The 17,916-nt window shown below is 48.3% G+C and overlaps 1 protein-coding gene across 1 annotated transcript in view; it reads right to left on the reverse strand.

The window, feature by feature from the left end:
* The window catches only part of RFX2 (regulatory factor X2), an 83,522-nt gene extending 65,884 nt beyond the window's left edge, over positions 1-17,638 (reverse strand). The window contains exon 1 of the mRNA XM_053911757.2: positions 17,574-17,638. The gene's annotated coding sequence lies outside the window, so the exon portion shown is untranslated. The remainder of the gene's footprint in view (positions 1-17,573) is intronic.
* Between the last annotated feature and the right edge of the window lie 278 nt (positions 17,639-17,916).

The following is a 17,916-nucleotide window of genomic DNA, read 5'->3' on the forward strand; positions in this document are numbered from 1 at the left end:
AACTATTATTTATCTTGGTGGCTGAGGTTTTTTTGGCACCACCCACCCCTTAAACTTTGTGCTCACCACTTGCCTCACCCTAGGCCCAGGCCTGGAACTGTCCAATAAAACTTTATGGACATTGAAATTTGATTTTCATGTAATTCTTATGCATCACAAAATATCCTTTTGATTTTTTTCAACCGCTTGAAAACGCAAAAACTATTTTCAGCTCTCAGGACTTACACAAACACAGGCATCATGCCAGACTTGCCCCCCGGGGTTAGTTTGCCGACTCTGTGTTCGATGGCCATTTAGGAGACGTTCCTTCATGATCTCTCCAGTCACAGAAAAATACCTGCTATCACGTGGGCACTCGAAGGACTCTGAACAAATTAGTCCTATGGTCTCCTTTCCGAAACCCCTGCTGAGATTGCCTCTCATTCCTAGTCCGTCCCCAGACCCTCAAAGGCACACACACCCGGGACATGACTGCGCACAAAATAAATTTTTAGGGTCTTCACTGCACCTGTGAGCCTATGACTTTGCAGGAGAGGTGGGACTCACAAGGTGCAAACTGAGAAAGAACACACCTCTTTAATGTTTTACTGGAAATACAATCCGAGTGACGTATTTATTATTGCTATCTTTACCAGTTAACCATTTTTGCAGGTACAGCTCGCTGACACTACGTACAGCCGCACTGTGGGACAGCTGGCACCACCACCGTCTCCAGGGCTTTTCTCATCTTGCAGAAGTGAAACTCTGTTCCCACTGAGTACCCTACTCTCCAGCCCCTAGCTCCCACCATTCTCCTGTCTCTGTGAACTTGACTCCTCTAAGCCCTCCTGAGTGGGATCATACAATATTTGTCCTTCTGTGACTGGATTATTTCTCTTAACATAATGTCTTCAAGGTTCACCCTTGTTGTAGCAGTTGTCAGCATTTCTTTCCCGTTTAAGGTTGAATAACGCTCCGTTGCGCGGAAGGACCACATTGCGCGGATGGACCACATTGCATGGCTGGCATCCTGCGTCAATGGACATGTGGGCTGCTGCAACCCTGGCTACTGAATAATGCCGCTGTGAACATAGGTGTGCAAAGGTCTGTCCAACATCCGAGTATCTTCCCAGAGGTGGAACTGCACAATCATATAGTAGTTCTATGTGTAAGTTTTTGAGAAGCCGCCAGACTGTTTTCCCCCAGCCACGCACAAGGGTTCCAATCTGTACACATTGTTGCCAACATGTTATTTTCTTTTCCTCTTTTTAAATAATGGCCATCTCTAATGATGTGAACTAGTATCTCCTTGTAATTTTGATTTGTATTTCTTAATGATTAATAAGTCTGAGCATTTTTTCACCTGCTTATTGGCCATTTGTATCTTCTGTGGAGAAGTAACTATTCAAATATTTGCTATTTCTTATTTGAGCCAGTTTTGTCGTTGTTGTTGAGTTGTGGGCGTTCTCTGTATAGCCTGGGTATCAACCATTATTGGATAAATGATTTGCAAACATTCCTCCATTCCATGGGCTGCCTTTTTGCTCTACCGATGGTGTCCCCTGATGCATGAAAGTCTCTCATTTTCATGAACTCAAATTTATCTGTTTTTTCTTTTGTTTCTCTGCCTTTGGTGTCACATCCAAGGACTCACTGCTGAATCCCATGTCATGAAGATGTTCCCCTATGTTTTCTTCTAAGAATTGGACACTTTTAGCTCTTGCGTTGAGGTCTTTGATGCTTTTTGAGTTACTCTTTGTGTATGGTGTGAGACAAGGGCCCAACTTCATTCTTCTGCATGCGGATATGCAGTTTTCCAATGTCATGTGTTGAAAAGACTGTCCTTTCCCCCACTGAATGGTCTTGGCCCCCATGGAGTAAAATACTATAAACATGTAATTAAAGCTAATTAATAACACATGAAGATCTAATCGTGCCAGAAAGAACACCCGGAAAGTGGATTTGTGAGAGAGGTTGATGTACATTAGATGAATCCTACTTTTCCCCGATGGTAATGGACACATCTGAGTATAACCCTTATTCCTTTTCTCAGTGGTGGCCTCCTTACTACCATTTTCACATGGAATTCGTGTATAGCTGATTCGCACTGCTCTACAGAGATACGAACATCACACGAGGATCCCTCCCGCTTTGTTTACAACAAAGTGTTAGATTTTCACCTAATTTTTGCCCTTCTACTTTTAAAACCCAGAGGTTACTTGGAAAGCAGTTTAAATTCTGCAGTTTGCCCATTCAAATGAGTACAGCAGCATCCTATAACTGGGTCCATGGATTCGTGAGGGTATACTTCAGGGAGTTTGTAAACCTGAACTTGAACATGAAATTCAAGTGGCGGGGGTGCTTATGTCTATGCCTGTTCTTCTGGGGAAAAACATTCCCAACTTTCAGCAAAATTTGAAAGGGGTCTTGACTGAAGAAAGTTAAGAACTACTGGGCCATAGTGGTATGGTGTGGTTTTTTTTGGTGGGGGGGAGGGGTGCTGCTTTTAATTTAAGTTCACAAATTCAAGGATTCCAGTTTTAGATGAGCCTCACTGTACAATCCAGACAAGTCAGTAGTCTTCAGATGTGACCCAATTAATTCACTTCCGGGAGGAAGGGCAGAATGGTGGCAGTGAGCCGCCAATCACAAATGGCAGAGACATGGGGCCCGACGGGACAGTCACAGGAGTGGAGTGGATATATGTCCCGTCTTGAGTGGGAAGCCACAGTACGAAGGCAGCTAGACTGCTTTCCCACATCTCATAGTTAGGGATTCAAACTGTTCAGGAAGGGATCTGCTGATAATCCACTAAATCTTCAAAGACCACCTTGGTGTTACCTAACACACAGGCCCCCAAGCCCAGGAAATGCCACAGATTGAAGGAAACCTTAGAGAGAAACAACTGCCAGTGGGGAATAAAGAGGAGAAAGGAGAAGTCACGTTTCTTCTAGGGTCTATCCCAAAGGAACCAAGGAGACGGCCCTAATGTGACGTCTCTGGTAGCTGACGTTGACTGCTCCCACAGCAAGGGGGTTAGGCGAGCTGCATTTCATTCTCATCCCAGAGAAGCCCAACACCAGTTCTCCTCATGGGGGCCCGCTGTGTCTCCATCCTGAAAAATTCAGCTACAAAACACAACTTCGAAGTCATGGAGAGTGCATTTTAAGCGGGGTTTTAGCTGCATATGGAAAAGACTGAACTGTGGGAATAGTTTGCTTTTTTGATCTTTAAACACTGATTTTTTTTTTCCTTATGGATGAGCCATGACACATTCTTGTCCTTCCGTGTCACCGTCATAGTGTGCTCCCACACGAAGCCAACTAGTTTCTAGGGGTTGGTGTCTCCCACACGGGAGCCTGTTTCCCGGTGCCATAGCAGCCCTTAACTTCAGAAATCACTGCTGGGTGCCGTGATTTGCACGCCACACCGCAGAGCTGGTCCGACCTGCCCAGAGGGAGCAGCTGTGCTTCAGTGACAGCCACCTGGAGCCAAGTATCGGGGAGCCTGGGACTGGAACGAGAAGGAGCCAATGCTTCCTGACTAGAGTGCCGCCCCACCCAGGAGGGTTGGTCTAAACCTAACCCCTGCTCCGGGCCTGAAAGACAGAGAGGAATGCCATGGAGGGAAAGGCCGGGTGCTGAGGAATTACAATTTTAAAAAGGGCACAGTTTTATAGACATACAAAGACAAAGGGGATTCAGCCTGCAAGACAGATGTGGCCAGATGAAGACCCTTCTTTAATTACAGCAAACAGAAGATAATGAGGTAGATATTATTCCTCTCACCAATAAAGGAAGCAAAAATAATGTTAAGCACTACCAAGGGGTTTCATAACCCTCTAAATCAGCCTCACGATGATGTGCCAGGTGCTAGTCACACATAACCAGTGCCGTGTGTCACCTCGTGCTCAGCACGCTGTTCTGTAAAGGCCCCAACAGCAATTATTTTAGGCTCTGTGGGTCGGTCTCTGTTGAGACAACTCAGCTCCTCTGTCGCAGGGCACCAACCACCACAGACAACATGTACATGAATGAACATGGGCACGTGCCAATAAAACTTTACTGATGGACCCTCAAAAGTGAATTTCATATAATTTCATGTGTTCCAAACTATTATTCTTTCACCAATTTTTTTCAATTATTTAAAATTGTAAAAAGCCAGTCTTAGGCTTCAGCCCGTGGACCGTTTGCTGACCCTGCACTGGACTTGGACATTTGCACTCATGTCTCTAAAAGAGAACCTAGAATAATTTGTTATAAATAAATGGACAGGTATCAAAAGCCCATATAATTGTAACCGGCCCTCTGTGTCCTCCGGTTTCATATCTGTGGATTCAACCAACTTTGGATAAAAAAATATTGGGGAAAAAACCCCCAGAAAGTTCCAGAAAGAAGGAGCTCCATTTGCCTCACACTGAGCGCTGCACCGACTCCACGTGAGGAAGTGAGTGTAGGCGCTCACTGCTGTGCATGTGTCTGACACACACACACAGGTCGTGTGCAAATGCTTCACCACTTTACACAGGGCCTCCATCATCTGGGGTCCGGGGCCCAATCCCCGTGGATGTTGAGGGACGGCTATGCAAAGAATATTCTAGAAATCTCCGTGTCCAGAGGGTCAAGGACACTCCGAGGGTGAGAACCCACACCCCTGTCATGTCTCCATTCCAGAGGAGGAGGATGCGGGATTTCAGGACATCTCTGAAAAGGGGGAGCTGGAGGCCGGAGCTGGAGCCATGGGAGAGAAGAGGCCCTCACGTCCTGTCAATTCTGACCCTCCACCCTCTGCGAGCTCTGATGCGTGTGCCCCGCTCCTTCATGATTCAGGGTCTTTGGGCATTTCACAGAGAAGGGGAAACCTGTAGCAAGAATATTGAATGTTGGATAGACATTTGGAGAGACATTTCTCCAAAGAAGATGTACAAACAGCCAATAAAAACATGAAGAGATGCTCTACATCATTAGTAACTTGGAAAATAAAATTAAAAACCGGAAGATACCAGTTCGCACCCACTAGGTTGGCTGTAATGAAAACCAAGGAAAATTACCAGTGCTGGAGAGGATGTGGAGAAATTGGAGCCCTCCTATACAGCTGGTAAGAATGAAAAATGGAGCAGCTGCCGTGGAAGACACTGGGCAGCTCCTCAAGAAGTTAAACGTGCAGTTGCCATATGACCCAGCAATTCCACTTCTAGATATCTGAATAGCACCCAAGAGAAATCAAAATCTATGCTCACACAAGAACTTGTCCACAAACATTCATAGCAGCGTTATTCACAATGGTCAAAGAGAAACAACTCAAACCTCCACCACAAATGAACAGGTAAAGGAGTGTGGTCCATCCACACACTGGAACAACACTCAGCCGTGAAAGGGAGTAAGGCACTGACGCTCACCACAGCGTGGATGGACTTCAACACACGATGCTCCGTGGAAGGACCCAGTCCCAAAAGAAGCCTCCTATGACACGATTGTATTTACAGGAAACACGCAGAACAGACAAGTCCATAAAGACAGGAAGTAGATTAGTGGTTGTCAGGGAGGGGCTTGGGGAGTGACTGGTAATGGACACAGGGTTTATTTGGAGGGGGGGGGTGATGAAAACATTCTAGAATTAGATAATGGTGATGGCTGCATATTATTTTAAATATCATAAAAGTCACTGAATTTTACTTTAAAACTGTGAATTTTGTGTTATGTGAATTTTATTTCAATTTTAAAAAATGACACAGCAAGTATTGAGAAATACCAGACAAGAGAAAAATAGATGATACATATCTCAAAAGAGCCCCTATATTCTTTACCTTCAAAGTGAAATGTGATGTTGGTTGAAATAATGAGAAAGCTAGGCTGGGTACTTGGTCAAAATTTTTCAAGTTTTCAGAAACAAACCTTTTTAACAAATGAAACACCCCCAACATACTATCCCTTTCTATCTGAAAACCTCCAGGGACGGGGTGGGAGGAATATAAGCAAATCTGCTTTATAACTGTTAAGACATTTGCAAAGATGTGCCTTGTAATCGGAACCAATGGCGGGACGTGGACAATGGACGAGAAATGAACAGCTAGGACAGGCATTTCGCCATCAGGAATTCGAAACCAGAGTATGTCTCAGTTCTGGAGTTGAGAGAATGTAGACTTTCTGGCCCAAGTCCTAAGAGAACATCATCACTGGAGAATAAGCAGGTACTTTCTAGAAGATTCTACATTCACGTAACATTAAAAAAGAAAAACCAGATTAGGTTAGTGTCTCAAAAGTCTTAAAGGATGTTAAGAAAAATATCCATTGAATTTGAAGCGAGAGAAAAGTGCAGATTAAAGATGGGTGACTCTATCCATGATCAGGTCGTCAGAATTCGAGTGTTAAACTGTTTGCACACAGAAACGGTCTTCCCCGCACTGAGGAGTCACCTACACGACAAAGACAGAGGGTCAGGAGCAGGGTCTAGAGATGGCACGAGTGGGCTCCCCACTGAAGCTGGCAGGACAGACACTGCAGCGGGAGCTCAGACCCCTTTGCTTGCCCGTGGAGGACAACACAGGACTCGGCAGGGGATGGACGGAGGGTGGCCCAGAGTTACATCCAGACTGCCTGGACAGGCCTCTGCCAGGAAGCAGCAGAGCAAATGCTTTGGTGGATTATCAAGGTCGCAAAGAGGTGAATGTGACATATCAATGGGAAATTCAAGGGGGAGGGAAAGCGCTGTTGCTATGTGAGAATCGGCTCAGTCGAGGCAGCGAGCGTGAACTTGTGTGGGCACAGACTGGCTGCGAGGCAGGGCCTTCCCCAGAGGCACACACGGGGGCATGGGCGCAGCTCTGGTGACAGACTGGGGCTGAATCAGGCACACCAGGACTGTGAAACAGGCAGAGCAGAACTGACCAGGAAGTAGGGGCTGGTCCAGGGAGAGGTGCCAAGGGGCCGGAGAGCCCGCAAAAGCCCAGGCAGAACCAGACAGATGTGTTCACTGTGCACTTTCCTGGGAGGAGGATGCGCGTTTTCACCTGGCTGCCAAAGGTCGTGGCCGCTGTTTTATGAATGGGACCGGGAGATAGGGGTGAAGGACAGGCATGCTGTGACAGCCCCGTGGTGTGGGAGTGGAAGAAGGTGGCACCAGCTGGTCATGCTGGAGGTGGTGCAGGTGCAGGCAAGGACGGGAGTGGATAGTGACCTTCGGTGCAGGAACAGAGCGTGAAAGTAATGAGACAAAGCTAATGCAGGGAAGGAAGCCCCTTGGACCCAGCCACTCCCCTTCTGAGAACTTGCCAACACCTCAAACACGTGCAGAGATGCTCAGACAAGGCCGTCCACTGCAGCGTCGCTGGAAGAGGATGAATGCAATACCCTCACCAAGCAGCTGACTCAATACCTCCGCCACAGCTGCGCAACGGGTCTCCTGCAGTTACACGGGGAGAGTGAGGTGAACACATGAAGAGTGATAAGGAAAGGTATGGACTAAATACTAGACGGGAAAAGGGGGTTGCAGGAAAAGTCGGTAAAATATGACCCTTTTTTGCCAAAAAAAAAATTAGTTCAGTCAGGAAAAGAAGTAAAGCGCTGATACTCACTTGCTACAGCTAGTGGATGGACCCTGGACACATCTCAGCGCGAGAAGCCAGACACAGAAGGCCACACAGTGTGCGGTTCCGTGTGTGTGACATGCCCAGAACAGGCACATCCCCAGAGACAGGAATGGGTTAGTGGCTGCCAGGGGCTGGGGAGGGGGATGAGGGTGACTGCTAAGGGAGGTGGGACTTCTTTTGGGGGTGATGAAAAGGTTCTGGAACTAGATAGTGCTGATAGTTGTGCAACTTGGTGAACATACTATAGATCACCAAAAGCTGCCATTACCTGACATAGGCTGTGCCCTCTGAAGAACAGCCTGGGGCCAGGTGTTTTATTCACTCACGTATTAAATATGAAGTCCTATGGGAAGTGTGGTAGGGTCAGCTGTCCCTGTCCTCCAGGAGCATACGACAACTGAGACCGGAAAATAAGACACACAAATCACACCATGTCCAAGTAGCCTTAGGATGCTAAATCTACGGGCTGTGCCAATTCAGGGGTCACTGCCACTTCTGGTGGATTAGTTCCATGGTTGCTAACTAGGAGGGTGATTCTGTCATTCAGGGGACGCTTGGCCATGTCTGGAGCCAGAGCGTGACAGTTGTGTCACGACTTGGGGGTGGGTGGGTGCTTCTGGCAGATGGAGACCCAGGATGCTGCTCAACACCCTACAGTGAGCAGGACGGGCCTCCCACCCTCCACCGAGACTGAGTTGGCCCCAAACAGCGCTGAAGAGGAAAAGCCCCGCCCTAGTCTGGCACTTTCCCAGTCAACTCACCAGTTGAAATCTCAAGGCTCCATGGTGAAAGGGCACTGAAGAAAGGTCTTCGGAGAAGAGTAAGATTGTCATCAGTAGTCACGACATTCGAGAGAGAGGAGAGATGAAAGTATAAGGTGTGTTTGAGGGATGGAAAGCCCATGTGGAGAACTAGTGAAAGAGGAGGCAGTGGAAATGGAGGTGGGGCTGGATGGAGACATGTCTTGAACCCAGCTCAGCAGGACATGGTTATGACAAAGCGGAGGGGCCCGTCCGCCAGTTTGGCTAACAGATGTAGATAAAGCACCCACCCCGTCCTCCTAACATAGCCCCACCGGGGCGGGTGGGGGGAGGGACGCAGAGGTCAGTAAGACGTGTGAGACGCAGGACCCCAGTCTATGCAGGATACGAAGTGATGTGGTGTGCCCGTACTGGTGGGTGGCTGCTGGGGGGACAGTGCTCCGAGGACAGGGCGGGGAGGGCTGGGTCCCTTGCAGCAAGCAGGACAAAGGACTCCAGGCACCCCTGGAGCTACAACAGGGACAGAAGTTAGGCTATGTAGACACCACAAAGAGAAGGGGAGAAGCTTCCAACCAGAAGTCTGGTGAAGGCACCACCTCGTTGCCCTGTCTCCGCTGCCGACTCCACCATCCTGTAGTGTCTAACATAGCCGCTAACGGCTGGACCTGTCCCTTGCCCACCCGGTGCTTCAGTGATTAGAGCCCAGCTGACAAATACATGCCCAGTGTGACGTAAGGCCAGCAATTAACTGAGTCACACGGGGCTTCCAGAAATACTTTCTATTTACTCCCGGCTGTCATTTTAAGAGTTGGCTGTATAACCACACTGTGATTTACACGACTGGCAAGCTCCTGAAATGATATCCCCCGTTTATATTTTAACTTTGGATCTGAATGTCAGTGGGCAATGGTTGCTAACAATTTAAAAATTTTCTAGCGTCCTCTCCCCTCTTAACTTTCCACCTGATGATATATGAAAAACATTTAAAGTATTCAACTAATTATAAAATGTTTGATATTTGGAGCCCCAAAGCATTTGCTTAGTGGACAGAGTCCCCCAAGCACTCCCCGCATAAAGAAGTCCCTCATAAGTGAATTCTTCTAGAAAATGAAGAGTTCTTTGAAAAAGCGGAAGCATATCGAAGCTGATTTCTGCGGGTCTGGAATCCCAAGTCTATTTTTTCCCAAAGCAGGCTGCATCTGCCGGTACACATGCCAAGAAGAACGGCAGAGGTGGGAACGCGCTCTGTGTTTTCTTTGGGTTCTCCCCGGTCGGGGTGGAGCTGGAACATATTTGTGGGTTGGTAATTTTTTTGGAAACTGCTTCCAAGGCCTTACCCCACGAATCACCTTTTGGACAGAAATGTATCCTAGAAACATGGCGCTGTTTCTAAAAGATAAACAGTTTGCATTTTTAAAATGTAAGCACAATTAAGGGCTATGATGACTTTAGGAATGGACTTCTGTATCAGGAGGGTGATTTCGGCACATTTCCAGGGCGACGGGCGCTCCTGAGTTGAGCCTTCTGCCCTTCTGTGGGGACTGGTCCTGTGTGGCGGGCCTGGTCTCCGACAGGCCACACGCGTCCCGGGGCTCAGTCCTCAAGTTACTCCCCCTCGGCTTGCAGACTCCATTTCCAGTTACTCCTTCCACCTAAGAATCCCTTCAATAACCCCTCTGCCCAGCGTTGTACACAACGGCCAAAGGTGGAACCACCCAAGCATCCATGGATGGATAGACCAATGAATAAACACAATGTGGTCCACCCAGATGATGGAATATTATTCAGCCTTGAGAAAGAAGGAATTTTGACACCTGCTACAATATGGATGAATCTTAGGTGCATTATGCTTAGAGAATTAGCCAGACACAAAAGGACAAATACTATGTGATTCTACTCACAGGAGGTCCCTAGAAGAGGCAGATCCATAGAGACAGGAAGTAGATGGTGGGAGCCAGGGGCTGGGGGAGGGGGAATGGGAGTTAGTGTTTCATGGGGAGAGAGTTTCAGTCTGGGAAGATGAGAAAGTTCTGGAGACGGGTGGTGGTGGTGGTGGTGGTGATGGTTGTTGCACAATGATATGTATTTAATACCACCGAACTATACACTTAAAATGGTTAAAACAGTAAATTTTATGCTTCCAAATTCTGTATTTTGCCACAGTTTAAAACACTCACTTTCCTCTGTTTCCTGCTCCTTGAAATTTGATGGCTGTGCCCTGGCCCTCTCTGCTCCCTCCCCACCCTCTCTGTGGGTGATCTCATCTGTTTTCATGACTGAAATGACCGATTGTACGCCGACAACTCCTAGATCCCGACCTCCAGCCTGGCCTGTCCCCGCAGCTCCAGAGGCCGCCACTCTACTGTGCTCACTAGAGAACAGCCCCACTTCACTGTCCCACAGACGTCTCAAGCCAGCCAGCCCCGTGACTGAATTCATGACTCTCCCACCCCAAAGCAGCTTCTCCTGTGGTCCGCAACTCATTGAAATGACGTGTTCCACCTGATCCCCAAGGTCAGACACCCAGGAATTGCTCTGGGATTCTCTTGCCCTTTGTCCCACAGCAAGTCCCCAGGTCCCTGAAGTCCCCAAGAATCCCACAGCTCTGTCTTCCTGAGCACCCCGCGCTGGGGCTGTCAGGCAGGTCCTTGTTACCCTTCCCCTAGATACAGCAACAGTAATCTCTCCACTGCCAACCTCCAGACACCAAGACTTCCGATGCATCTGCCAGTGTCACGCCTGATCCCCAAGCTGCTTCCCCACACACCTCTCAGCCCAGCGCCAGAGACACAAATCTCATCTGTCCAGTGGGGTCGCAAACATTTTCTGTAAAGCCCCAGACAGTATATATTTTAGACTTTGTGGTCCATATTCTTCCTGTGTCACAAATACTCAACCTTGCCACTGCCTTGCAAAAGCTGCCAGAGATGGGCGGTAAATGAGTGGGCGTGGCTGTGTGCCAATAAAACTTTACTTACAGAAAACAGGCTGCAGTTGGTCTATCCCTGCTCTCTGCTAATCTTCCTTGTACCCTGCTTGCTGGAAACACAGCCGTGCCGCCACTCGCCCCACTGATGGCCTGCAGGACACCACCACCCAGAATCAGCTTAAATCCATCAGCTCTCTTGGCCCCTCCAGGGAGCGTGGCCTCCCTGCTCTGTGTGCTCACTCACTGTGCCACACAGAGACACCCAGCACAGCCCCTTGTTAAAGCTGGCTTCCTTTCCTACTGGTATTTAGTCTTCATCACCTCATAGGATGAGTTTATAGTATGAATGAATGATGAACAATTGTCAGAGGCCCAGAAAGCGGGTCTTCCAGCAAACGACTAAACACCACAGATCAGACACCTACAGGCAGAAGAGAAATCGACTCTAATTTATACTTGGAATAGAATCTAGACTCTTCCCCATGGCTTCTGGGACCTTCTGCCTGCCCTCCTGCTCACCAGGGATTAGACACACAGCCGCCTTTCTCTGCCTTGACCAGGCCCGGTTGATTCCTCTAGCCCTAGGACCTTTGCACCTGCCTCCTGCCTAGAAGGCTCTTCCCTCTGAAGTCCACAGGGTCTTTCCCTCTCACAGTGGCAGTCTCAGCTCAGCTGTCACCTCCTGAAGAGTTTCCCTGGACACCAGTAGCCAGGTTCTTAAATTCACACACACATGCAGGCACACACACACGCTCAAAATAACCACAGAGATCTTAGTAGAAACAGGTCTACTGTGTATGGCAAATCTGGGCTTCACTGCATGGTAAACAGCAATTGCTATATTGGGCCATTACATATAAGTTCTACATATTTTTAATGGCTTTATAATTTTTTTTAACATGGACTATGGAAGCTGTCGTGTGACTCACAGCATCCAGAATCCACTTGCTGCATGTATAATCCACAGGTTTGGGAAGTCAACTTAGTTTTCAGAAAGTCATAGCATTCACAAAGATGAAAAATGAGAACAAGGAGTTGCCAGGGCAGAAAATGGGGTTTTCGAACGTACAGAACCCATGCATCACAAAAAAGGAATGCGTTTCAGGACAAAAAAGAGGTGAGGTGGGGCAAGGAGCAAGGCCAGGCTGTCTGCCCCTGAGGGCTTAACTCAAGTCCTGGCAGGAAGACCAGGCCGGGTCTCACCTCCCAGGGACTCATTCCAGACGTCTCCTAGTGGCGCTGAAGAGCCAGTGGTAACAGAGAAGGGCGACCAGTTTCTAAATGTTCTCACCTCAGAGTCTGCCCACAGGGCTGGTCACTCGACAAAGTCCACCCAAAAGTGTGATGTTCGGGACGTAATTGCAGAAGGATCTACATCACAACCAAGACGCAGAACTGTGAGTGACTTGTTTCATTTTCGCAGAGAACTTCTGCAGAGTGATACATTTGTACCAGTGAATTTCTACGCTAATGGAAGGGCATTCCCCACCCTAAAATGGGCAGCGTGAGGCTGGCCCGCTCAACCAAGACAGACATGTTCACTCAATGTCTACTCAACACTTGGTACTGGGCAGGAAACAAAAATAAAAAATCATCTCAGGTCACTCTGCTTGTCCCAACAAAAATAAAAATAAAAACAATGGTTGGAGCGTTGTCCTGTACACCAAAAGGTTGCACATTCAGTCCCTGGTCAGGGCATATACCTAGGTTGCAGGTTCAATCCCCAGGTCGGGGCACATGCGGGAGGCAACTGATCGATGTTTCTCTCTTACATCGATTTGTCTCTCTCTCTTCCTCTCTCTCTAAAATCTTTAATTTTTAAAAAATAATAATTACTCTTTGTTGAGTACCAGGTCCTGTGCCAACAGTGTACAGATATTATTTCTAACAAAGCAGTCATAAAGCTACTATAACCCCCTCTCTGCCAGGTCAAAGCCCACTTCTACAGCACATCCTACGTTCAACCTGCAGTTTTTCCTTCACTCTTCCCTCTGCCCTATTCCTCTGATCTGGTCTGTACTGAGTCCCATAGATGGCTAAGTATTGGATAAGGAGTAACTCTTAATTTCTCTATATGCTTTCCCATAGCTGTGCAGAAAACCATTTATTTGTTTATTCATTTAACAAATATTTATTGAGGGCCTACTCAGTGCCAGAATTATTCTCAGTGCTGGGAATACGGAAGTTAATAAAACTGAGCTTCTTTCCCTCACCAAGTTGACATTCCAAGAGGAGACAATGATAATAAAATCAATTAGCATAACATATGGAGTATTAGACAGTGATAAATGCTAAGGAGGCCAAAAGTGCATCACTTTCAAGAGGGAAGGTGACATTTTTGAAAACGTCTGAAGTGAGGGAGCAGCAACTCCCCGCACCTGCCCCGCATCTGCCCCTAGTGCCTGGGCCAAACTCTCTCCAGGCAGAGGGTTTGGGGAACTTCTGGGAGGTTGGCATAGGGGACCGTAGCTGGAGATGAGGCCAAAGAGATATTGGGGTGGGCAGCCAGGGTAGGGGGAGAACTTGGCTTTTGTTCTAAGTGAGCTGGGAGCTATGGGAGGGTTTGAACCAGGAATACACAACAGGACACAATATGACTGCCCGCACCCCCCCCCCGCCAGGTGAACAGGCTAGAATCATCTGGGCAACAGGTGATGGTGGCTTGGAGTAGGGGCTGGCAGGGGAGGTCGCCAGCCATGGTCAGATGCTAGGTCCCCACCGAAGGTGGGGTGGGTTCTTTTGCTGATGACTTGAGAGAAGGAGGAATGGAGGACAATGCCAACGTGGTGGCCTGAGCAGCTGAGAGAAGCCAGCAGACACTTACAGAGGGAGGACAGAACTCAGGAGAAGCAGACTTGGTGGCGGACTGTCTTGGGCTCAGCTTGGTCACCTCATGTTTAGAGTGCCATCAGAATCCCTGTGGATGTGTCCAGTGGACAGCTGGCCAGATTTTTCTGCTAGGAAGCTCTCAGAAGCCTGTCTCCTCACTGGTGACCCTGGTCTGAGCTTCCCAGGCACGAATTGGCCCAGACTTGTCTACTTCGTGTCCCTCATCCTACGACTTGATTCTGCATTTTCCTCTGCTCAAGTGCTTCCACTTTTATTTTTTCCTTTAAGAATTACTTTGCTGATCTTGGGGTTTATAAAAAACATGTAGGTAGTTTTCAATTTTCTCTCTGATTCCCAACACTTGTTCCATTCATTCATTCGTTGGACAAATTAAATACACACTCTGTGCCAGGCATGTATCTAAGAGAACATGGCCTGTGGTAGAGCTAATTGCCATTTACATTCTAGGAAGGGGGTCAAAATGCTCTTTTTTTTAATCTATAAGTCCATGCTCCTTTATAATAATACTGAAATCCAAAAAGCTCTGGAGTTTTTGGTAAATTTGGCATGGACTCATTCGGCAACAAATCTGACCTGAAGCGGCACGAGGTTGTTGGTAGTCCTTATCTGCCCCATTTAATGGGAATCCGCGTACAGTTTCATGCCGCAATGCGAATGTGTGTGGCACCGGGAATTTCAGGCACTGGGTCAGAACTTGTGCTTCCCTGTCCCAGAGTTTACGAGGGTCCCCACAAGCAAGACAGTGTCCTGAGAACTTCTTGCTTTGTCAATACTTTCACATTTTACAAATAAGTAGGTGTGTGGGGGGGAGCATATTATTTAAACAAGTGGTCAACCTGCAGTTGGTTAAAGAGCAAAGTATATTATGATAAGATGGCTCCATTACGCCCTGGAATTTGATGAGTAAAATAATCACATGTGACTATAAAAATCCTGCAAGTGCCCTGGCTGGTGTGGCTCAGTGGGTTGAGTGCTGGCCTGTGAACCAAAAGGTCACCGGTGTGATTCCCAGTCAGGGCCTATGCCTGGGTTGCAGCCAGGTCCCCAGTGGGGGGCGCGTGAGAGGCAACCACACAATGATATTTCTGTCTCTCTCTTTCTCCTTCCTTTCCCTTCTCTCTAAAAATAAATAAATAAAATCTTTTAAAAAAATCCCACAAGAACATCCAATTTTGACTCAATATTAATTAAAGTAATACTAATTACTTTATTAATTAATTATAATATTAATTTAAGTTAAATTAATTACTGATTGATATTGATTTTATAACTTGAATCTGAAACTACAAGTTAGATCTAAGGAATAAGAAGAGCCAGATAAATTTCACAGCATCTCCATTTCTGGTGAATGGCTCCATGCCAGCAGTGCTGTTGTGATAAACGTGGTTAAAAGATGAATATTAAGGCAATATGTGCACTTCACCCAGAAAGCAAACACCAACTGAATTTCAAAGGATTTCCACTAACGGGGTAATTAATAACTTTGTCCCTGTCCTCCTGATGCCCCTTTTAAGCATCTTGGATGGTTTACTTGGGACAAGAGAGATATGGACTTAAAGGGCTAAATGATTCAGTGTTGCTTTTACTGCAGGGCAAACCACTTCTGAACTCACTCCTCACCCAAGACAGATGGAATATCACAAGATCACAGGACAATATCAAATGATCACAGATGATCATTTCCATCATATATCATGGGAAGTCTTTTTAATAAAAAACTACCCAGTCCCCTCCAATACTTCATCAAGCCTGTGGGAGAAGCAGCACTGGTCATTAAGAATATTAGATTCCTTTTCTGGGGAGGGCTTACCACCCATGTGTCTGGTCAGACCATTTCTGCGGTTATTCTAGTTTGTTCAAGTTTTTAAACTTGAGTTAGTAATCAGTCCCCCTACTCCCCAGGACAGAGGGTAAGGGTCTTTATATAAGGAAATAAAAAATATTTCAGGGCATGAAGCAAAAAGATGAAAACATATTGACAATATGTGCAATCATAAAAAAACAGTTGTTGATGTTTTGCGTTATTATTATTATTATTATTATTATTATTATTATTTTGTTGGGGAAGTCAGAACTGAGAGCCTTGTATAGGTTTGCTATTTTGAATTTGAAAAGATAAAGCTCATTGGGGTTGGGGGAGGGGGGATTTATGGAAGTCTGCACTGACTGTTGATTTCACAAAACGAGGAAATCATCGGAAGAAGTCATCACACGCAGAAGCAAGAATAGGGTCTATCGCAGAGCGCAGCCCTGCACTCCTACGCCGCATCTTGCCCTTGTCCCTCATTCTTGCGGGGCAAGCAGGAGGTTAAAATTAGGACGATGAACCACCCGCGTCACCGCCCCAATGGCAGGGGCAGCTCGCCCCGCGGGCTCCGCAGGCAGCCGCTCCGAAACCCAACTTCCCTCGCGCAGCGGCGAGAAAAACCCTCCGGGACGGAGCCGGAGGGAGCGCCGCGGCTTCTCCCAGAGCGAAAAGGAGAGGAATAAAGAACTTTGCTGGGGGGGGGGTGGCAGGGATATTTAAGGGGTTTGGATTCGCACGCACACGCGCGCACACACATACACTCGCACAACCGCAGGAGGAAAACGCCGCGGAGGAGTTTGGGCCACAGGTTGGGCTATTTAATAAAATAATAAATGAGTAATAGTAACAATAAAACCTTTTAGTGAAATTTCGATCAGTCCAAACGCGGGCGATCGCTGCGGGGTGCGGAGGAATGTGGCGTCCAGAGGGAGGTGGGAAGAGTGGCGGAGGAACTAAAAGCGCCAGGATTTGGGGGGAAAGGTGAGAAACGGTCCCCAGGAAACCGGAGTCTCCGCGACTTGTGAAAAAGTGGGGAGGAGGAGGGTTCTTCACCAAGACGAGCGCACGGACTTTCGGTGAAAAAGTGAGACACGGAATCGAGGGGCGCCTTCAAATTCAGCGTCCGGGGGGTGGGGGGTCAAAACGAGAGGAGGGTCCCTGGGCCCCGCCGCCCGGGAATTTGGGGTAAAGGCGAGAAGAGTCTTCGAGTCCCTCCTAACTGGAAGTCTAAGGCTAAGAGAGACCAGGGTCCCGGGAGCCCCAACTTCACAGATTTGGGGAGTGCAAGGGGTCCGCAGCAGCTAAGGAAGTTTAAAAGAAGTTTGAGATAGGTCGTCGGGGCGCCCCGATTCCGGGGTTTTCAGGGCAAGACTGACAGTGGTCCGCGGGCGTCCTATCCCGGAAGTTTTATAAAAAGTGAGGCGACGGATCCCCACTTCCCCCCGAGTTTGGTTAGAAGGAAGGAGGAGTTTCACGGAGACTCTAAACTCAGCAGCGCCTGCGGGACTTGGGGTGAGAAGGCGGGTCCCGCGGGCGCGCTGTCCGGACGTTTAGGGTGAACGGCGGGGCTGCGCTGCTAGCCCCCCATCCCCTGTCCGGAGCCCCGCCACCCCCAGCACTCCCCGCCGGGGCAGGGCCCGGGGCGATCGCATCGGTCACCTGGAGTTCTGGCAGCGGCTCCCCCGGCGGCGGCTGCGGCGGCGGCTGCAGCGGCTGCTGCTTGTTGGTCCCCGTTGGTAAGTAACAGTCTCCACGGCTACAGTCTCTATGGCGGCGGCGGTGGCGGCAGCGGCTGCTGCTCCTCGCTCCGGCTGCCCGCCTCGCGCGGCCCTCCCGCCCCAACGGGGTGGGGCGTTGTTACCGGCAACGGTTACCAGGCTCCATGCCCCACCCCTTCAACGGCCCGCCCATGCCCGCCTCCAACGGGCCTGGGAGGGCGTGGCACAATGTTCTGCGGTGTCCCATTGGTTGACGGTGGTGCTTGTCAGAGAGGGTGTCGCTG

This window comes from Desmodus rotundus, chromosome 9 (genome assembly GCF_022682495.2).
Source record: "Desmodus rotundus isolate HL8 chromosome 9, HLdesRot8A.1, whole genome shotgun sequence".
Classification (NCBI taxonomy): Eukaryota; Metazoa; Chordata; class Mammalia; order Chiroptera; family Phyllostomidae; genus Desmodus; species Desmodus rotundus.